Source organism: Canis lupus, chromosome 6, assembly GCF_003254725.2.
Source record: "Canis lupus dingo isolate Sandy chromosome 6, ASM325472v2, whole genome shotgun sequence".
In the NCBI taxonomy this organism is placed as follows: Eukaryota; Metazoa; Chordata; class Mammalia; order Carnivora; family Canidae; genus Canis; species Canis lupus.
In genome coordinates this window covers 65305501-65329265 of record NC_064248.1, presented here as the reverse complement: position 1 = coordinate 65329265, position 23765 = coordinate 65305501, and the positions used below count along the sequence as shown (strand labels likewise).

Sequence of the window (23765 nt, the reverse complement as noted above, 5' to 3'; positions counted from 1 at the left end):
TATAAAAAATAAATCTTCCGGATGCTTTATTGCTGGATATGTTTTCAAGATTTTTCTTTTTTTGCGAAACATTTATTTTCCCTTAAAAAATATTCACCACTTTACTTGTCCTTTCTCATTAAGGGAAAAAGAACAATTTTAAGAGTGGTTTGAAAAGAGAGCAAGCTCCCAAATTATCTCCAGACACAGTGATTTTAACCCTAGTCTACCTGAAAAATCTTGTATGAACTACAATAGGAACAGTTTTCATATTCATAACCAAAGATAAATCTCCATAGTTACAATGTGATACAATCACTAAAAAGCTTTAAAAGTTCTAAATTGGCAGTAAGCCAATCTATCTAAAAGACTCAATCTTATTTCTACTCTAAATCTGCCTAAAATGCTTGATTTATTCCCATATTATAAATACATTGTGATGAATACACATCTCGTAAGGAATTAACTTTCTGCTGTGACTTTTGGAGAGTTGCTGTGTTGTTACATAATAGATCATGTGTATCTGCTAGCATATAGATATGTGTATCTGCTAGGATGTGGATCTGCTGGGATGCTCAAGTTATGCTGTAGTAACAAACAATATCAAATTCTCATTGGCTAAATATATCAAAGTTTATTTCTCTCCCAGTGCAGGGCAACAGTGAGCTCTGCCTATTGTAGTCACTCAGTAATCCAGGCTATAGAGGTTTTATCTCTACTTTGTTTCCAGGGCTCTGATGCAGGATTTAATCTCTGCAGCCATACCAGAAAGCACGGAAATGCTAAAAGCAACAAAACAAAACAGAAAACAAACAAACAAAAAAGATGTTGGGACACACAGGAGTTCCCAGTGGCTAAAGGTGGATGAATTTGAGAAAAAAAAATTAATCATTTCTGTATTTTCTGGATTGTTGTAGAGATTAATACTCTAGAAAGTTGAGTTAGCAGTCCAAATTTTCCATCTGCTGAAATAACTACAATTATTTCAGTTATGTTTTGCTTTCCGTTTTGCTGCCTGGTCTTTACAATCTGAGAAAGATAAGAAAGTCTCAAAATGCCTATTAAATAAGTTGATCATTTAAAACTGCCAGTGACTTGAGGTGCAGTGAACAACAAAAATCCTTTTTTGGAAGAGACTACAGATTCCAAAAGGCAAAAGATTCATAGTGCTGAAAGATCTAGTTTGGCTAAGATAGTTGTTTCTTCCCTATAAAGACTATCTTCTAGCTGTGGTTTTTGTAGGAATAAAAATCCCATGGTTTCTTCCACTGTCTAGAATCTTTCCAGGAAAGGTTAGAATATTAAGGGTACTGATTATGGTTTTTCTAATATAGCATGTTATTCTTTTAACTTAGCTTCTAGCAGGCTGCATCAGTACTGCAATTCACCATGTTATGCATTATAATGATAATTTTTATATTTGCTCTGGAGAGCTAAGGTTTAAAAAAAATAATTCCACCATTTTTGTCATATGACACTAGTAGAATGCAATCTCTTGCTCTCTCTGTTACCAAGAAACTAATTGCTAAAGCTGTTCATATAAATGAAAGGCTTTTATCAAGTATGCACTGTGATTTGGTTTTGTTGCCATAGCATGGACTGTCACTATCAGCTGGGTCATAAAGCCTTTGGATAACTGGTGGACAGTAATCACCACCAATCTGGGCTAGAGGTTTTAATTGTCAGTTCAGGCCTAGAGAGCACTGACTTGCTCTCCATCTGCCAGCGGATCTCCGTAGGCATGGAACTATCACTGCTATTGGAATACATAATTTCTCATGCACAAATATTAAAAGTATACCAAAGAGGCATGGGATAAAGTGACTTTTATTTTAACTGAGATAAGGGACATTGAATGGAAACAGTGAAGAATGGTCAAAAACAGTGGGGTTTCTTGTTTACAGGCAAAATAGTTCAGAACTACTTCACACTAGAGAGTGCTCTTAGAATTGGATGAGAAGAGACAAGAGCTAGGAATAGACTCTCAGGCCTGCAAACAAACATTTTCTGGAGCGATTTATTCTTCCATTTGTGTTGTAGAAAAGTGAAGGGAATGTGACATAACATGCACTATCAGTTGGTTTCCTCCATAGCTGAATCCCACATCATTAAGGGCCTTGGAATTACAGCAGCATTTTATATTGGCTGCTACGTTGTACTTGTAGCCAGCAAAGGGAACAAAGGTTTTGGGTAAATGTGTTCTTGGCGGCATATGCTGCCTTGTAAGAGGGTTGATGTTTTCCACGCCAGATAAAAATTCTCTGTGACCACCTGTGCCATATGCCATTACCAATCCCCTCAGCTCTAGGACCCCTTTAGCCAGTACAAAAGACCTCTTTACTATCATTGGAATTCAAAAGACTTGAAAGGCCTCCAGGAGGCACTATAGAGAATCTGCAGTTAGAATTAAATACCTTTTAGTTGAGGAGAACCAGTTTCACACTGGTCTCTGAACTTGGAAATCTTAGCATTTTTCCCCTGGGAGATAGGGTATTGAAATCAGATTGCTGAAGCTGTGTTACATGAATGAGAGCTTAAAAAAAGATTAAAGAAGTTTAAGGCAAAGTTCAGATATATCTTTACTATCTTCCTCAGCACATTGACACAAAGGATTAAATACAGTTTAACAGAAAAGTGGAAAAATGATTTTAATAGAATATGGTCAGAATTTGGGAACTCAAGGATTGTTATCTATATTCCTGAAAGTAGAATATTTTCACGTAAAATTGAGAAGTCATTGAAGTTGTATTCTTCTTTAATGACATACAGAAAAATCTCTATTTATTTTGACCTGAGAGAAGGAGTTAGAAAAAAAAAAAAAAGAATCTCTCCTAGGAGCCAATATCTTATTTAATTTTCTTCCCAATTCACAATCACACCTGATTTATTGTTAACATCTACTAGTGGCTGAGGTTGTTAAACACCCCTGAGCTGTGCTTGAAGTATCATTTATAATAAACACAGACTTTGTATAAAATAAATATCCCTAAGTAATATTAGTATAATAGGGCTGAAAAAAAAAACCAAACTGTTGAAGATAAAACTCTTAATATCTAATGCATATATGATCAAGAATTTAAATGAATTTGCTTTCCTGGTACTTACTATTAAAAATTAAATTAAGACCAAGATGACACTTTAAAGACTTTGTACTTTGACGGTACTTGGTAGACGGAAAAAAGGTTCCCCAAGTGCCTAACTTGAAGAGCCCCATGAGATTCTGAGAAATATACTTTTTGAATACTTCAACTTATAGTGTCTTTTCAGTACTCAATTAGCATAATTTGACACAATTATAGGTATAAACATTTTATAGGCACTTGGTAGCAGGAGTGTCAAAAAAGTGTTGATTTCCATCCACTTATATTGGCAACACTCACCTAGTTCTAGCATGACACTTGAATGAGCAGTGAAATATGCTCCCTACTATTAATAAAATTCAAAGCATATTTCATCTTGACACCATATCACAAGTTTGACACTGCGGTTCCTCTCTGTGGAATTTTGAGTCATGGAGACATCCCCTTGCTACATCCCCATCTCAACTAGATGATAATTTGATTCAGACTATTTCAATACATGCCAATATGTATATCTCCCATGCAAAATGGAGGCAGACCCACAGAGAAAAGAAGGAATAACTGGCAGGTCAACATCATTTTTGTGAAGTCGTACCTTAGTGGTTTTAAAAAAATATTTTAGTATGACTTACTTTTACCAATTCTCCTCTTTTCATGCTTTATCAACAGGACTTTCAAGATATGAAGTTGCATGAAACAAAGAAAGTATTCTTAACTGCCTTAATAAAATTTTGTTTTTAATGAATTGCTTTTTAAAATTTCAGTCATGAAAGAGATACGTTAAGCAACTGTAATACATTTCCAAATTCGGCAGCATAGGGGTTTATTGACATCGGCAACTTCGTACAAGTATTTTGTTTGATTTGCTGTTTTCTAAACAATCAGATCTTTGTGTATATGTGTGTATTACCAAAATGCCTGAAGAGGAAAGAAAAAATGAACAATAAGTACAAGAAGTATGGGAGAAAGAAACTCAATTTTTAGGAAAAAGAGGATAAAAATGATGAGCTGTGACATTCCCTCAGCTCTATTTTCCTTCATTTTTAATCATTTCAGGTTTCCCAGAATTGAGATGAAGTCCATTTGTTTTGGCACCATTTTACCTCTGACTTAGCAGCTCTGATTAAAATCTATGCCTAATAAAAATGACATGATTCATCTTAATACTATTGAAGATAGAAAACAAGGTCCATCTCAGTTAATAGTATTTTTGGTCAACATAATTTAACTGAACTAGTCATTCTAATTTTTCAGTCTTTTTCCTAGTATTTGTCCTTATTTTTAGAAATTGGTTTTTAGAAACATTCTCTCAAATTTCCTTTGTACAATCAAATTTTGCTGGAATTGGGTTTTTGTTTTTATTTTGAATTTACATTTCTCAGTCTTATATTGAGAATAAAAACATCTTGAGGGGATTGTTTAAAAGTAAGAGCAAAGTACTATGACTCTTCATATGTATACAGTAATTTATAGTTTTTGAAGTAATTTGATGTTATTTCAGTTGATATTCACAGTAACATAAGTAGAGAGAATAGTTCTCAGAGTATGTGAAATCATTTTTCAGTAATTGGAAACTGAAATATACTCTTAGAATTCTGACCATTTTATTAAATTATATCCTATATTTTATTTAGCTCTTAAGGTCAGAACAATTATTATCCCCACTTCACAGATAAAAAAACTGAGGCTTGGAGTAGATAAGTTGATCAAGGTCAGGAGATAGTGAGTGTTAGAGTTTGAATTAAAACTCAAGGCTCAGGCATCCTGGGTGGCTCAGTGGTTTAGCACCACCTTTAGCCCAGTGTATGATCCTGGAGACCTGGGATCGAGTCCCCCGTTGGGCTCCCTGCATGAACCCTGCTTCTCCCTCTGCCTGTGTCTCTGCCTCTCTCTCTGTGTCTCTCGTGAATAAATAAATAAATCTTTTTTTTTTTTTTTAACTCAAGTCTCTCTGATTCCAGAGTTCAAGATTTTAACCTCTACTGCAAACTTTCTTTTGAGAGAAGCTCATTCAATTCTTTAAAAATAAATTTTTTTAGAACGGTTTGAGATTTACAATAAAATTGAAAGAAGAGTACAGTAATCTCCGGTATACCTCCTGCCCCACACATGCATACCTACCACCATTATCTACATCCTCACTAGAAGGTTTTGTTTTTGTTTTTGTTTTTGTTTTACCAACAGAGCCTGCATTGACATAATCATCCAAGTCCACAGTTTACCTTAGGGTTCACTCTTGTACATTCTATGGGTTTGGGCAAATGTATAAGGACATATATACCTCATTATAACACCATACAGAGTATTTTCACATCCCTGAAAAGCCTCTGCTCTGCCACCCTCCCACTTAGTTCCGGACACCACTGACCTTTTATTGTCTACATAGTTTTGCCTTTTTAAGAATGTCATATAGTTAGAATCATTTAGTATGTATCCTTCTCAGAATGTCTTTTTTTTATATAATAATATGCATGCATGTAAGTTTCCTCTATGTCTTTTTTTTTTTTTTTTTTTTTTAAGGTTTTCGACAGGTGAGAGACAGAGTGAGAGAGAGAGGCAGATTCACAGGCAGAGGGAGAAACAGTCTCCATGCGGGGATCCTGATGCGGGACTCCATTCTGGGTCTCCAGGATCACACCCTGGGCTGAAGGCGGTGCTAAACTGCTGTGCCCCCTAGGCTGCCCCCTCTATGTCTTTTTATGGCTTGTGAGCTCATTTCTTTTTTAGTATTGATTATGTTCTATTGTTTGGATGAACTACATTTATTCATTACCCATCTGAAGGACATTTTGTTTGCTTCCAAGTTTTGGCAATTAGGAATAAAGCTGCTGGAAACATACATGTGCAGGTTCTGTGTGTGTGTACATAAATTTTAAACTTCTTTGGGTAAATACTCAGGAGAATGATTGCTAGATTGTTAAGAGTAAGATTCGTTTTTTAAGAAACCACTGAACTCTCTTACCAAATGGCTGTACCATTTTGCATCTCCACCAGCAATAAATGAGAGTTCCTGCTGCTCTAGGTCCTCACCAGCATTTGGTGTTGTCGGGGTTCTAGATTTTACCCATTCTAATAGGTGCATAACTTTTGGTGTTTTTTGTTTTGTTTTGTTTTGTTTTTGTTTTTGTTTTTGTTTTTGAGACCAGATTTCTTAGCCACTTAGTAGGAAAACCTAGAGTTCAGGCCTTGATGTTAGATATCAGATGGTACTGAATTTCTGTGGCTACATTGTTCTTTCAATTGTACGACTTTATACATGGATCACTGCATAGGTGAAGTACTTACTTAACTCAAATATGTTTGATAATTAATGGCAACTAGAGGTGATTTCTTACCTGTGCTTCATGAATGAGATATTTCAGTGCTGACAATAGTATAGATTTATTCCCTAGCTCAGATGGGATTTGAACTTGCCGTGATCACTCAGCTGTATGGATCAAATCATACTTTGTAAATGCCATTTCCCCCTTAATGTGCTATCCCTTTACCTACACTGATCAATGGGCTTCTGGTTATAAGGATAGGATTGGAAGTGGTTTTTTTTCCCCCATTTTTCTTGATGATTTCAAAAGCATTAAAGGATACTACTCCTTTTGTGGGCCCCTGGGCTAAGGGTGAGGGGATGGTGTACATTACAATAGCCAGCCAAGGCCAATCCTGACCTTTCTTTGACTTCTTTGAATGAGATTTTGAAATAGACAGAGATAAAGTGGGAAGGACAAACTGTAGAACAATATAGCTTGTAACATCTATGATACCCTTTGGAAAGATCAGAGAGGAGCTAACACTGAGGGAGGAATAGCAACAATGTTTTATTTAAGAATAAAAGATGATAAATGTAGAGAATAAAGGGAAAGGAGGATGGCACAATGCGATGAGATGCCAGAACAATCATGTACTTAACTGAAGTCCTCTTATAATGAAGTGAGATGATCTTTTCCTATGTCCAGGTCTTTTTGGTTTTGTTCCTTTTTGGGAAAAGATATGTGACAGTACAGAACCAGTGTTGAGGTATTAGTTACCTCATAAAGATCCACATTCCCAAATGGGATAGGATGATTTTTGCAACTGAGAAGTTTGTATCAATGACTTTAAAATAGATGGTGGACAAGACTGACTTACTTAGAGTGCTGATGGCTCTTGAAAATTGATCATATCCCTTTTGAAATTCTGATAAAAGCATGGAATTTTTCCCTAGAAAATCAACATATGCCCATACTCTGGTTTTTTAACATATCATCTTAGATTTATAGGCTCCTTGAAGGTGATTCCTGAACCCCTGTTAAAGAATCCTTGGTTTCAACAATCAAACACCAGACTTCATGAGGAGAGCAAGGGAAAGTGTGAGAAGATGAGTGTACTTTTGATAGGTAGAAAGATTTCAATGTGAGGCATGTAGAAAATACTAAACAATATTGGTAGAATAGAATGGATGATTGAGCTAAGAGAGCCCCCCCCCCCCACAGTTCTTAGCCTCTTTACCTCTTACTGTTTCACTACCTAAAGATGTAATCACCTTGGTAGAGATTTATGTCCTTCCCCAACCCTTCCTTCCTTTTCTTTCCTTTTTCACCTCTGATGATCGAAACTCTGCTAGGAACTAGCAGTCAGACTGGAAATGCCTTGGAGCCTAATGGCTACTTATGTCAGCTGTGGCAATAAAATAGAGCAACCCAAGTTTCTGGGAAATGTGTATTCAGCTTTAATGGAACAGACCATCTTTTAGGCTGGTGCTTCTCAAACTTTAATGTGCATGTGTTTCCCTGAGGATCTTGGTAAAATGAAAATTCTGGTTCTGTAGGTTTGGGGTGAGTTGGGGTCTGCATTTCTAATAAGCTCCCATGTGATGCTGCTACTGCTGCTGCTCCCTGGACCACACTTTGAACAACAATGCTGTGGTCTTCTTAGGAAGCTAGTGGAACTATTCTTATCATTGTGGTTTTTGTGTGTGTGTCAAATAATTTTAAGTTTATTCTCCCAGAAAATGCTAATTTCTGCTTTTTTTTTTTAAAGATTTTATTTATTTATTTGAGAGAGAGAGCTTGAGAGAGCAGAGAGTAGGGACAGAGGGAGAGGGAGAAGCAGACTCCCACTGAGTAGGGACCAGATGTGGGGCTCCACCCAGGACCCCAGTCAAGATCATGACCTGAGCTGAAGGCAGCGGCTTAACCAACTGAGCCTTTCAGGTGCCCTGAAAGTGCTGATTTCTTAATATTACCCCATAAAAGAAGATTTAGAGTAAAAAAAAAATGAAGTAGAGATTTATTTAATCTTCAAAAAATCCAGATTTTTCAGACAATTGAAAATCCATTATTTTACTTAATTAATTGGAATCTGGTGTATGTGTAACAACATCTCTTGTGGCACAGTGTGGGGATTAAGAATAGTAGAAATACCTGTCTACTCTCCCTGTGAATATCAGCTAGAGAAACCAGAGGATTCTTACTCTATTTCATAATAATACATCATTTGCCAATATGTAGTTGTACATAAAGGCTTAGTAAGGTTTTTTTTGGGGGGGGGGAGGGAGAGGGCAGAGAAAGAGTCTTAAGCAGGCTCCTAGCCCAGTGTGAGTCTGATGCAGGATTTGATCTCACAGTCCTGAGATTGTGACCTGAGTGGAAATCAAGAGTCGGGTGCTTAACCAACTGAGCCACTCAGGTGCCCTGGGGCTTAGTAAATGTTATAATGAAACGAAAGCTATTTTTATTTTACATTTTTAAGAGGTAAAATTGGAAAAAAATTACTATATTTGATTCTAATCCAAATTCTTTTTCACATTTTAACATAGTTTAAATTGGGATGTGTGTTATGCTTAATGGGGTTTTACAGTTGCTGTTGATCAAGTGGCAGTTGTAAGGAAGGTGTCATTTTGTGCGCGTGTGTGAGCTTAATTGTTATTCTCTGTGGCACAGCTGGACAGTGCCTCTTGACATTTCAGTCAAAAACCATCAGGACTATTTGAGGAAGGAATATGAGTGCAGAATGGGAGTCAGCATCTTGAAAGAAGAGGCTGGGGACAATTTTAAGAAATGCCGTATCACCAGTGCTCTTGATAGCACAGAGGGTGATGTCATGTAACAGTATCTATGGCTCTGAGATGAAATGTAGCTTAGGAAAGTTGGATTCTACATGTGCAGAAGTTTTTAAGCTACTATTAAAATACATTTTGCTTATATTTTTATTTTAACCTATGAACAAGAATAATGCATGATAAAAATCCATATGTAAATGAGTCTGAAAGAGGTCCTTTACAAAGTATGAAATAAAAACCCTAGGTAATAGGGTTTACCTAATACAGCATCGTGTCCTAGTTTGCCACCATTTTGTTTGATTTCCCGGTGGTGCATCTTACAAACAATGACAACTTGATTTGATGAAACACTGCAGTTTAAAAATTACATGTTGGGAAAATGAAGTTATCCCAAATGGTAAAATTATAGAATCAAAGGGAAGTTCAAGAAATTAACTAGTGAGTGTGTAAATCAACCAGGACACTTGAGGTTAAAAAAAAAAGGTGGGGAAGAGTGTATGTTCCTATGAATTAGAAAATCTAAGAGGTAGATTTGGCTTTGATACTGAGCATTGGTGACCTTGGGCAAATCACTTCAATTCTCTGGATCTCTGTTTCCTAATATATAAAATGAAGAGTTTGTCTTAAATAATCCCCAATGTACCTTTAAGATCTTGGATTTTGCATATTCAAAATAAAAATGTGATGAGTTAAAGATTAAGTTTACCCCCTATCTATAGTTTTATCCCCTTTCTTGTAATGGAATTTTGCCTAATGAACAACTGATCTTCCTTACATTTTAGCTTAAACTGAACCAGGGTTCATTTAGCTGAACAAAGTTCAGCTCCTGTGAGATATGGGGGACAACTGGTCAGCCTCTGTACAATTCTATGCATACTTGAAAAATTTATGAATAGATATCATGGATTTCTTCTTTCCAAAGAAAATAATCCTAAATTCTTTTCAAAAGGAATAAACTTTTTTAAAAAGAATTACTTATTTATTTGAGAGAGAGAGAATGAGAGAAAGTGAGAGAGCGTGAGAGTGTGGGAGCAGGGGGGAGGGCAAACCGAGAGGGAGAAGGAGAGAAGCAGACTTCTGCTGATCATGGAGCTCCAGGCGGGGCTTGATCCCACCACCCTCAGATCATGACCTGAGTAGAAATCAAGAATTGGCCCTCTATCTGACTGAGCCACCCATGCACCCTCAAAAGAATAGACTTCTTAAATAAATTGCTAATAAATTGCTAAATTCTATAATAATTTTTTTTATATCACCTCACCATCTTTTCTCTTTTTCTTTTGCTGTCCCCCAACTATTCCTCTTTCTGATCACTGAGTGCCCTGATTTCTTTCCGAAGAATGACCTCTCTCCAGTCTGCAGGGACTGTGAATAAGGGTCTCTGAACTTCCTTAGCCTATATATATTTTTCCTTTTTTTGAGGGAGTACTCTGAATCTAGAACTGAGTGTTACAAAGATGTTAAAGACAGTTGGAGTTCATTCCTGTGTAGTACCCTGAAGAGACTATCAAGGTGTCCTGCAGCCTCCATGCCCAAAGCTGGATGGTTACTGACTGAATGCTAGGCTGACTCCAAGCTTGGACTCAAAGTCTCTTTGCCCTTTTGAGTTCTTTAAGACTGGTCCAGTAAATTCTCCTTCTAATTTAACCAGAATGGGTTTCTGATACTTAAAACCATGGAAGCCTAACAAACAGAGACAGAATTTTTGTGGGGAGTTCCAGAACTCCGGTAATCACCAGACTCCCAGTGTCCTAGTGAATGAACTATGGAGAGGATGGAGGGATACTTTCAGGATTCTGGTGTCACACATTCTATATGAAAAGGTATCAAAATTCTTGACTGGTATCAAATATATATATAGTACAAAATTAAAATGTCCATAACACTGTTTTTACTTTTCCTTTGGGATTGCCCAATGCCTTTTAGTCTGTGTGATGGGCTTTGGGTTTGACATAAATTATATCTCCAAATACAATTTTGAAATGCAATTTTTAAATCCATCCTTCTGTCCATAATTAAAAGTAATTGTTTCCCTTCCTTGACTGATCACCAAAAGTAGTATACGAAAAAATTGAAGAAGGAAGGCCATTAGAAGTTTCTATTGTTCCATTTGAGTGTCTCTTCACAGAAGAGAAAACAAACTATGAATCACTAAATTTTAAAACTAACATTATACATATATTAACTAACTGGAATTTTCATAAATATTTGGAGAAAGAAAAAGAAACAACAAACTGGTTTGTTTTTCTTTTTATGCTGTGGTCGTTCCATTTATTAGTTATAACATTTGTTAAATCCTTCGCAGTCCAAATTGCTCTTCCTTTGGAAATCCATTATCTTACCTCTGCTCTTCCAGGTACTGGGGACATTGGCTATTTAGATGAAAAGAAACACAGAGGGAAAAGACAACATTTAAAGAAAGCAGCTCCTGACTCTCTGAGTTACTTCTTTTGGAAATATAAACTCTGGAGAATTGAACATGCCTTTCATGTTTCCCTCCCCTCGTACCCTGCCACTTCCAAATAGTTTTCTCTTCTGTCACCTGAGGTTCACAGGAAACATTCCCTCGTATGTTTAGGGCACCAGCTAATGGTTTGAACTCTAGAATTGCATTTCTTGAGTGTCAATACTAGATATACTAAAGATGTGACCTTGGGCAAATTAATCAATGTCTGAAAACTTAAATTTCTCCATCTGTAAAATAGAGTTTACCAGAATACACCCCCCACTTTGATTATTGTAAAGCTCATATGAGGTAACTGATGTAACACAGCACAGCACCTGGTACCATATTAGACCCTTGATGCGTGTTATTTCTTATGCTCAATTTTTAAAAATATATATTAAGCAGGAGACAGATGCAAATACATAATGAAGGTAGAGTTTTGAATGAGTCAGGTGGTGTGGTGTGCTGGATTGCAGAAGAGAGGATGTGAAGCAACAAGACTAGTGGGATATTTTTGTAGTAAATCTGGTATGATGTTCAAAGGGCCAGATATGGGTGGGAAGTAATAATACATAAAGAGTGACAAATGAAATGAGAAATTAAAGGGACTTGTTGATGATCAGCTGACACTGTCAAAAGGAAGAAGCATTTCTGAGTGACTCAGGAATGGTATGTAGTTTTAGGAATTGACTAATAGATTTAGGAAGAAAGAGAAACATTTTGTTGAGTGCAAGAGAGGCATCTAGATAGAAATGTCCAGCCAAAGACAAAGGAAATCAAGTTGAAGCTTGCAAAGGGCTGAGCTGAAATCTTTGGTAAATCTTTTGTGTGAATAAACAAGATATATTATCCTTTTCTTTCCTATGGGAAAGAAAGTTGTGGGAGAGCAGTGGCTTTTGAAAACACATAGCCTTATGGAACCTCAGTTTTCTCTTCTCTAAACCTGATGTTAGATGATGCCTATGGGACACCTCCCAAATGGAAATGGAGATGTGAATTTAAGGATTAGCTGTGTTGAACTGAGAATTATAGCATAAAAACATATATCATACTTTACCTAACTTCTTTTTGAATTTTAAATTTTGAATGTTCTAGATGTTTAAAAGTTTAAGGTACTTTTTAAAGATAGAAAACCTGTCTCCTTCCTTACTCTACAGTGCTCCCAGATCTGAAGCAGGGCACATAGATATAACCAAAGAAATGGACAAACAATAAATGCATAGTCCAACAGACTAAGGGTTTTATATAACATATAATAATACAGAAAATGAGATTAACTTCAAAGGAAATCTATACAAGGGGATTATTGATCTGTACGAGGAATAGAAACCACAGGTGTAAAAATACATAGGCATGAAAACTGTACAATTTATATGTGTGTAAATGATTCTCAGTGAAATACAAGTGTGATGATTAAGCATGTAAATTTGGATTGCACTCACAGACTCCAGTTGTGCTCACCTAATCATCCATTATATACACAATTTACTCATTTGCACGCTCAAGTAGACAGGATCAAATATTATCTGGATGTCACTTAAATGTGTATGGTTTGTAAGTTTAGAGCTGTTCAAAATAAAAAGCTTCACTTCTCTCGCAGGTATACCACTTTACCTGCGTACATTTTAATGCAACCAAGTGCCCACAGCTTATTTCTTTCAAAGTTCTTTACCTTTAATTCTATAGAGCTAAGTTTGTTACTTTGTGATTTTACTAAAAAGAAAATTTATTTTTATAGTGGGCGTGCTGATCATATTAAGCTGTTATATCTCTATTTGTTTCACAGGCTCTGGAGTTTGGAGTAGCCTTTGAACTCAACTATATTTTAATAGTATATTTTGTGATAGCTTAATTTGTAGAATTTTACCTCTCTGTAGTGGGGCATTTGAAATTTTGAGGAATGGTTTTATGTTAATGATTAAATTTGAAATTTATACTCCCTACCCAATTTTCATTATCAAATATTTATTTTGGTATGTGATATCTTTAGTTCAGAGGTCCCATAGGGCTGAATGCATAGTTCTTGGCAGAAAATTTTGGTTAAAGAGATGTGTGGGAATGGACTTATGATTAGTTGTAAGAATAAACAGAAAAATCCTGGAAATGGATGTAAATTACAGTGCTCTCTTTAGAGGTTTATAGAAGAGGAGCTTTCCTTTTACTGCACCAACCTGAGATATTTCTTTGCAGTTAATTATACCTACCCCAAGCAGATGTTGAGAGCATAGTGGTCAAGAGCTCAGTCCTTAGGATTCAGATATGGTAATCACTAGCGAGATTTCATAATCTATATAAACTTAAGACTTTTAATTAAAAAATCTTTTAATCCCCTGAGGGGTGCATTGCATTGATGGTGCAATGCATATGAAGCACTTGGATGTACCAAACACGTATTTGTTATTTTAGGAGTTGCCATTTCTTCCTATATGTCAGTGCTTCATCAAAATTTTCATGACTTAGCCAAATGATATCTTTTAAAAAAATGTATCTATTTATTTATTTTATTTATTTATTTATTCATGAGAGACACACACAGAGAGAGAGAGAGAGAGAGAGAGAGAGAGAGAGAGGCAGAGACACAGGCAGAAGGAGAAGCAGGCTCCACGCAGGGAGCCTGATGTGAGACTCGATCCCGGGACTCCAGGATCATGCCCTGGGCTGAAGGCAGGTGCCAAACTGCTGAGCCACCCAGGGATCCCCCAAATGATACCTTTTTAATCAAAGGCAAATCTATTATTATCCTTTCATAGCTCTTAAATAGTTTCAAAAATTCCTAGAAATATTTGTTTTGAGAATACTTATGTATACACACACACAGAAAAGCAAGTAATTCACACTACTGAGGAGTCTTGGTCCTGCACTAATGGTCCATTCTCATAGGAGTACTTACCAGGTGCTTTTCATAAAATACATGTTTTAAATCTTACAATAATCTGCAAGGTGGATGTTAATATTATTCTCTTTTGTTGATGAGAAAATTAAGACATATTGAGGTCAAATATTGTTCCTAAGGTCAGAGAGGTAAAAATTGTGCTTTCAAGGATGTATCCATTGTACAAAGACTGGAATTTTTTATGTGTGTTACATGAAGTTGCTTTTTTAATTGCATTAAAGAAAAAAATCACAACCATTTTTGAATTAAAAAAATACCATGAATGACAACCATGTTTTCCTGGCTTCTGACAACTGCAGGTTAAGGATATTTATTGATCCAAAATATTATGATATGCAAATCAAATGAGGTACATGTAAAAACAATCATTCATCATTTTGAGAACATAAACATTCCTCTGAAGAGGAACAAAAACCCTACATTTTTCAAAATTTAACTACATCTTTAAGGCACACTAGAATTTTCTTCCTTAGTTTCTTTTGCTCACTTACTGAAATGTTACTGGGTTGAATATCACTCAAATAAATAAATAAGCCTATTTCTTTCCATTAACTTGCCAACATGTAAAAAGACTAGGAGATTGAATTACTTTCAGGAATCAATTTAGAGGTAATTCTTCTAGATCTAGTGCAACTTTGGACTCTTATAGTCTCTCTTACTGTCAAGTGAATAATATCTGTTTTGTTTTCCTGGCTTTGAAATTCCTTTGCAGTGAGCTTCAGTGACATGACTAGATCTATTTCTACTATTTGTTTGTTTTAGCAAAAAATATTATTGATGAAAAGGAAAAGTAGAAGATAGAGTAACAAGAAATTGTTCAATTTTCATTAGATTCTCCTCTGTATGGTATGTAGAAAAATGGAGAAAATACAGAAAAGTCAATAGTAAAGTCTCTCAAAGTAAGTTTGATTATCCAGAGAGCAATAGTGAATATATAGTGAACGGGATCCCTGGGTGGCGCAGCGGTTTGGCGCCTGCCTTTGGCCCAGGGCGCGATCCTGGAGACCCGGGATCGAATCCCACGTCGGGCTCCCGGTGCATGGAGCCTGCTTCTCCCTCTGCCTGTGTCTCTGCCTCTCTCTCTCTGTCTGTGACTATCATAAAAAAAAAAAAAAAAAAAAAAAAGAATATATAGTGAACATATATAAAATCAGAGGTATATAAGGGAAGAAAGAGTGAGCAAAAGAGAGCAAAATACCAAAATTGAGAAAGAGAGAGAGAGAAAGAGGGAAGGAAGGAGAGAAAGTATGAAATAAAGAAGTAGGTCCTAAAAAGAAAAAAAAAAAAGAAGTAGGTCCTAGAAGCTGGTCATTATTTGTAGAAGAGCCCCTACCTTTATTACTCATGTATATGTTGGAACACTACAGCAAAAAATTGCACATGTCTGCAACTGGACTACTTCAGCCATATGATATCATATAGCTATTTCATTTGATGTGTGAGTTTAAAAAAATCGAATCCATTGAGTAATCTTTTTGTAGTCATACCACAGATGTTTTAAGACTCACTCAAAAGATGGCATCCTTTAAAATTTGAAAATTTTAAAATCCTTTAAAAATTTCCTTTTAAATTTAAATTTAAATCCTTTTTAAAATTTCAAATTGTTTTCAACTCTGCCTATTTACTCATTACTATTAACAAGATAAAATCATAGCAATATCTAACTCTGTTGGCATTTATTTGTTGTATTAAAAATGTCTGGCACTACAGAAAAAATAAAGCTTGTAAAAGTAATAATACAAGTGACAACTCACTGGGAACCTACTGTGTGTCAGGATTTTATAAACGGTGTCTTAAATACAACAACTCTGCAGCGAGAAAGTTATTTTACAAAGCAATGGAGGCTTAGAGAACTTAAGCCTTAAGAAATAAAAAAACAATTATATAGAAATATAATCGTGAGTCCCAAGTGAGGGCTTAAAGTCTTACCTGTCTTAACAGGAGCAGACTTTGTTTCTTTGCATAATTGTGTATATATGTAAAAAGAATCATACAGATACAAAAATCATATATGTAAAACTGTATTCATATCTGTATCTAAACAGACACACACCTATACCTACCCTATTAATTTCTGTATCTTTGTATCTGTAAACATTTTTTCTCTCTTTATCTGGGAACTAATGATACATTAATATACAAAATAACTAAAAATATATTAGAGTGCGATATGAACAAGTACTCTGAACTGAGTAGAATGTGGAAAATAGTCAAGAAAGGAAATGATAGAGATCATTGTTTGCATTTACCAATAAAAAAAAAATGTTACTTTAGACTTCTTCTTACTGGAAAAATGGGACCATTTGTGAATAGAAGAGAGAAAGAAAGGAATAGAACATGTATTTATTGAACATTTAGTATATTCTAAACACTGGAAAACAGCCTATTTTATACTTCATGTAATTACCTTGTTATTACCACTTTATTAATAAGGATAATTATACTCCAAAGAGATGAAGCAACCAACTCATAACTCACAGGAGGACTTGAACCAAGGTCTGTGGGGGAAGCAAATGCTAGGTATTTCTCATCTCATCATGAGATCAACAAAATGATACTAAGTGCAAGTTGGCCTGACAGCAATATTCCGATAAATTGGAAGGAGAAAGAGACTGGGAATGAGAGACATTTTTGAAAGTTTAATAAGGTAAATCCAGAGCTGAAATAAAGAAGCCTTAATTAAGGAGACACTACGATTAGACAAAAGAATAATGCAATTTTATTTCTTCTGAGCATAAGTGATAGTCTCTTAAATGCTTAGTTTCCAGAAGTTCAAAAGTCACCTGAGGTCTTTCATTCATTTGATAAAAGAAAGTTCATCCAAATTAATCTTTGGAAGTACTTATAAGCACATGTAGACTGTTACATAGTTTAAGAGTTCACAAACGAGCAAATTTGGTGTGCGGAACTTGCTGGGTGTGTAACAGATCAGACTGATAAAATAGAATGGAACTCGGTGAGATCAGGTGAAGCTTCTCTCACTGCCCTGAGTCATGTTGCAGGTGGAGAGGGAAGATCCTAGTATTTTTAAATGAGTTCACATGTCCTGATTCAATGCAGTTCTTCTGAGTGATGTTGAGAGTGCTCAAAAATGAGATTGCTGAGCAATTTCCAGTGATTTTATTGTTAAAGAAGTCTGGAGACAAGGATTCGGCAAACTGGGGATAAGCAAATATGACTCAGAGTTTGGAAAAACGGAAGAAACATTTTGCAAACTAGAGAGCGACCAGCTTCATTGATCCTCTGGCAGGATTGGAATGAACTAGAGGAAGGTGGTTTCACACTTTTATGAGAGGAAGTGGTGGTTATTAGGACCCAGTAGGGACTCACTGAGATCAACACGTGTGAGAAGAATGCGTTTCATTTTTGAATGGCGTTGATTTCCTGCTACAACAGACCAACGTGGTGACGTTTCTCTAGGCATGTCATCCATCCAGTTGCGTTATTATTTTACATCTGCCCTGTCTACAGATCTGCAGCCTCCCGTCTGCATTTTTCACTCTTACTTGATGACCTTATTTCTTTTTCACTGAGAAAATGAAAGATACCAGATGAAACTTCTGTGAGCTTCTTCCTCCTGACTGCTGCCTTTTCCTGCATTCGTGGCCATGTAGTCTGTCCTTCCTCAGCTGCTAGGGATGAACTGTCCTGCTCCAGTATAAATTCACCTCTTCCCCTTCTCTGTACCCCATTCTCTCTTGCTTGTTGCAGGCCCGTGCACCAGAAACTGCCCCTTCTTTCTCTGATGCCCAAAACTTCTTTTCTCTTGGATCATACCCACCAACACACAGATGTGTTATAGTAGTTCCCATCTTAAAAGGCAAATGACACCAAACAGTAACCAGATAAAGCCTTCTTTTGTCTATGAATCTACTTCCAGTGATTCTTCCCTTTAGACTAAACCTCCTTGAAAGAGTTGCTTGTATTTTGTCTCGAATTCTCGAATTCTCCTTTTCCTATTTTCTACTGAACCTACTTCTTTCAAGTTTTGGTAGCTGTACTCTAGTGGAACTGCTCTTCTTAGTATTGTCAATACTGATGCCCAGAGATGTTGACTTAATTAGTTTGGGATGGGGCCTGGGACCTGTTATATTTTTATAAGCTGTCCTGTTGATTATGGATTGTGGCTGGGACTGAGAACTGGCCCAGACTTTCCAAGTAGGGACTAAATCCCTTAGAATGCTCACTCTATCATATTGCTGGCAGACTCTGAGGACTTGCCTCAGACATCTAGTCGGCTCCTCTCTTTGGCAGTTTCATAGATAAAATAGGGTGATTGTTTTGAATTATTCTTTGTAAGAGTTACTGCAGAGTCCCCTTAAATAGAATACTTACAATGCATTTTAAAATAAGATTATGATTTACAAAAAATTGATTCATTCATGAATTTTATGAAACATAGCTGTTGCATTGGGCCAGGTACATATTTATTTCTCAGTCTTTTGCAGATGCTTGTATACCTTTATAAACTAATAATGAGAAAAAATATGGGACATAAGCAAATCATTGTAATAACTTTATTTTTTCTTGTGTGAAACATCTTTTCTCAAGCAATTGAGCAAGATGTATTTTACATCTTTGTAGGACAATACTTGACATGTTGTTTTTTTGAATTGAAATATTTGCCCAGACTACTAAAAATTCATAGATGCCCTTAAGCTGAGGGTTCTTTGTTTATGTACACAAAAACCTTTGAGGAGTTAAGTGTTATGTATTGAAAATGTAATAGTGGGCAAATTTTCTATCTATCAATCTCTGGGTCTGTCAACTACTTCTATAGTGCTTATCACCCTATCATCTATTTGCTACAAATTTTCTCAAGATATACAGTTTGTGCTTTTCTTCATATTTATGGCACGTAATGATTTTTGATGTTTATTTATTCTTATTTCTCTTTTGAGAAAGATCAAGATAGTATCAGTGCACAACAATGGAAAGAATGAGACAAATAGTTGACATTTCAACATTCCATAAAAACTTTGAGGATCAAATCAGCAGTTCAATAATCTGAGAAGTTTTACAGGCAATCACAGGAGTAAGAAGAGATCAGAACTGGTACTGGACTGGATTTCCAGCTTCAGATTGGCCACTAATTCGCCATGTGACCTTAAAGGAGCACCTAATTATTCCAGGCTTTAGTTTCTTCAGCTCTTAAAGGAGTTTAACTTTTAGGTTACTTCAAAATGCTTGGGGTTGTGTAAAGCTTTTTATGGCTATACCTGGGAAAGCAATAATCTATATGTTAGTAAGGATTTTATTGTTTAATAAAAGAATGGGAATAAGGTTATATTAGCTGTGAATAAACCCCACTTTAGCAAGTGCTAAAATGAATTTGGTAATTTTTCTTTATTAAAATTGTCAGAGAGACTAGATCTATCTTTGAGCACAAACATGAGAGTCAGAAGAACAGTAAATGTGATTTCATCTTTTTTCAGAGACTGGAGACAAACTTGGAACTCTTCCAAAAGACCCAAGTAAACAGGAAATTTTGGAAGATTAAATTAGAACCAGAATAAACTAGGATTTCTATTTAGGATGGATATTATATGAGTATCTGAAAAATGATTCAGGGAGATACATTTTGATCTGGAAACAGGCAAAGCTGTTTTAATTAAAATTTTTAGAATTAGGACGTTAACTTGTATCAATATTAATCTGTATGAAAGACTACTGGGAATATACAGAAAGGGCATTTGACTAGCAACACTTTTTTCCTCCTTACTATCAATACTAAGATGATGATAAAATCCTAAACAGCAGTAGAAAATACCTCTCATTATTTATTTATTTTTAATGGATTTTTAAAAATTTAAATTAACATAATATTAGTTTCAGAGGTAGAGGTCAGTGATTGATCAATTTTGTATAATATTCAGTGCTCATTCCATCAGGTGCTCTCCTTAATGTCAATCATTCAGTTATCCCATCCCCCCCTTCCCCTCCAGCAATCTTCAGTTTATTTCTTATGATAAAGTCTCTCATGGTTTGTTGCCCTCTCAGATTTCATCTTGTTTTATTTTTTCCTCTATCCATGATCCTCTGTTTTGTTCCTCTGTTTTGTTTTGATATGAGTGAGATCATAAGATAATTTCTTTCTCTGATTGACTTACTTCACTTCACACAGTATTCTCTAGTTTCATCCACGTCATTGTAAATAGCAAGATTTCTTTCTTTCCTTTTTTTGATGGCTGAGTAGTATTTCATTATATATATATGTATATGCCTTAAAAGAGGAGCCTGATAAAGACAGACTAGATCTTTGGTAAATAAATAACATCCCATATTCCTTTTCTGGGGAGAAAACAATTGGGCCATATACTTACCTTACAGAGAGACAAAAGGTAAAAAACTATAATAAATTATTTTAAAGGAGGCAAGACAATTAAATTTGTGATGTTTCAGATTATTACTGAATTATCACTAATCTATGTCTTAAGTCATCACTTAGTTTTGAAAACTTTTCTTTGAACAACTAAAATGTATGTGAATAATTGACTAATACCATCATTTCTGTACCATTGGTATATAATTCACTTTTCTTGAAAGAACTCTAGAATATTACCTAGTAACTATGTAAAAAGGGTACTAAATATTTTATGATGTAAATATCAGGTAGCAAAAATGTAGTTATAAAATTGGTAAGAGAAATGATTATTAATAAAGATAATTGGCATCTTTGTAAATTAAAAAAATATATATATACACTGCATCTTCTTTATCCATTCATCTGTCAATGGACATCTGGGTTCTTTCCATAGTTTTGCTATTGTGGACGTTGCTGCTATAAACATTGAGGTGCAGGTGCCCCTTTGGATCACTACATTTGTATCTTTGGAGTAAATCCCTAGTTGTGCAATTGCTGGATCATAAGTTAGCTCTATTTTCAACTTTTTGAGGACACTCCATACTGTTTTCCAGAGTGGCTATACCAAATTGCATTCCCACCAACAGTGTAAAAGCATTCCCCTTTCTCCCCAATCCTCACCAACATCTGTCATTTCCCTGCTTGTTAATTTTATCCATTCTGACTGGTGTGAGGTGGTATCTCATTGTGGTTTTGATTTGTAATTCCCTGATGCCAAGTGATGTGGAACATTTTTTCATATGTCTGTTGGCTTTTTGTATGTCTTCTTTGGAGAAATATCTGTTCATGTCTTCTGCCAATGATTATTGGCAGGATTATTTGTTTTTTGGGTCTTGAGTTTGAAAAGTTCTTTATTGGATACTCGCCTTTTATCTGATAAGGCATTTGTAAATATCTTCTTCCATTTTGTTGTTTGTCTTTTGGTTTTGTCGACTGTTTCCTTTGCTGTGCAGAAACTTTTTATCTTGATAAAGTCCCAGTAGTTCATTTTTGCCTTTGTTTCCCTTGCCATTGGAGACTTATCTAGCAAGAAGTTGCTGTGGCTGAGGTCATAGCAGTTGCTGCCTGTGTTCTCCTCTGGGATTTTGATGGATTCCTGTCTCACATTTAGGTCTTTCATCCATTTTGAGTCTGTTTTTGTGCATGGTGTAAAGAAATAGTCCAGTTTCCTTTTGCATGTGGCTTTCCAATTTTCCCAACGCCACTTGTTGAAGAGACTGCCTTTTTTTCCATTGGATATTCTTTCCTGCTTTGTTGAAGATTAGTTGACCATAGAATTGAGGGTCCATTTCTGGATTCTCTATTCTATTCTGCTGATATGTGTGTCTCTTTTTGTGCCAGTACCATACTGTCATGAGGATTACAATTTTGTAATAGAGTTTGATGTCTGAGATTGTGGCGCACCAGTTTTGGTTTTCTTTTTCAAAATTCCTTTGGCTGTATGGAGCCTTTTCTGATTCCATACAAATTTTAGGATTATTTGTTCCAGCTCTGTGAAAAAAGTTGATGGTATTTTGATAGGGATTGCATTGGATGTCTAGATTACTGTAGATTGCCTAGGCATTTTAACAATATTTATTCTTCCAATACATGAGCAAGGAATGTTTTTCCATTTCTTTGTATCTTCCTCAATTTCTTTTATGAGTGTTCTATAGTTTTCAGAGTACAGATCCTTTGCCTCTTTGGTTAGGTTTATTCCTAGATACCTTATGGTTTTTGGTGCAACTGTAAATGGGATCAACTTCTTAATTTCTCTTTCTTAGGTCTTATTATTAGTGGATAGAAATAAAACTGATTTCTGTGCATTGATTTTATATCCTGCCACTTTGCTGTATGAGTTCTAGCAATTTTTTGGGTGGAGTCTTCTGGGTTTTCTACATAGAGTATCATGTCATCTGCAAAGTTTGACTTCTTCTTTGTTGATTTGGATGCCTTTTATTTCTTTTTGGTGTCTTTTTGTTGAGCATAGGCCTGCTAGTACTAGGTTGAACAACAGTGGTAATAGTGGACATCACTGCTGTGCTCCTGCCCTTAGGAAAAAAGCTCTTCAGTTTTTCCCCATTGAGAATGATATTCACTGTGGGCTTTTTGTATATGGCTTTCATGATATTGAGGTATATTCCCTCTATCCCTACACTGTGAAGAGTTTTAATCAAGAAAAGATGCTGTACTTTGTCAGATGGTTTTTCTGCATCTGTTGAGAGGATCATATGGTTCTTGTCCTTTCTTTTATTAATGTAGTGTATCACAGTGATTGATTTGTGGATGTGGAACCACACTTGGAGCCAAGGAATAAATCCCACTTGGTTGTGGTGAATAATCTTTTTAATGTACTGTTGGATCCTATTGGCTAGTATCTTGGTGAGAATTTTTGCATCCATTTTCATCAGGGACATTGGTCTGTAATTTTCCTTTTGGGTGGGATCTTCATCTGGTTTGGGGATCAAGGTAATGCTGGCCTCATAGAAAGAGTTTATAAGTTTTCTTTCCATTTCTATTTTTTGAAACAGCTTCAGAAGAATAGGTATTAATTCTTCTTTAAATGTTTGATAGAATTCCCCTGGGAAGCCATCCGGCCCTGGACTCTTGTTTGTTGGAAGATTTTTGATTACTTCTTCAATTTCCTTGCTGGTTATGGGTCTGTTCAGGTTCTCTATTTCTTCCTTTTTCAGTTTTGGTATTTTATACGTCTCTAGGAACGCATCTATTTCTTCCAGATTGCCTAGTTTGTTGGCATATAATTGCTCATAATATGTTCTTTTTTTAAAGATTTTATTTATTTATTTGACAGAGAGAAAGAGAGAGAGAGCAAGCACAAGCAGCAGGAGTGGCAGGCAGAGGGAAAGGGAGAAGCAGACTCCTGCCAAGCAGGCACTCTGATATGGGGCTTCATCCCTGGACCGTGGGATCATGACCTGAGCCGAAGGCAGATGTCTAACCAACTGAGCCACCCAAGTGCCCCTCGTAAT

At 35.8% G+C, this 23765-nt stretch overlaps 1 long non-coding RNA gene across 14 annotated transcripts in view; it reads left to right on the top strand.

Moving 5' to 3' along the window:
* The window catches only part of LOC112640998 (uncharacterized), a 297942-nt gene that overhangs the window by 46010 nt on the left and 228167 nt on the right, over positions 1–23765 (top strand). For 6 of the 14 annotated variants that reach the window (XR_007411560.1, XR_007411561.1, XR_007411557.1 and 3 more), the window contains exon 1: positions 10812–10916. The exons of 3 other annotated variants lie outside the window; for them this stretch is intronic. This is a non-coding gene — a long non-coding RNA (uncharacterized LOC112640998). Of the gene's footprint in view, positions 1–10811; positions 10917–23765 lie in introns of those variants that run through there. 5 more of the 14 variants (XR_003124410.3, XR_007411565.1, XR_003124403.3 and 2 more) reach the window with 4 other exon arrangements.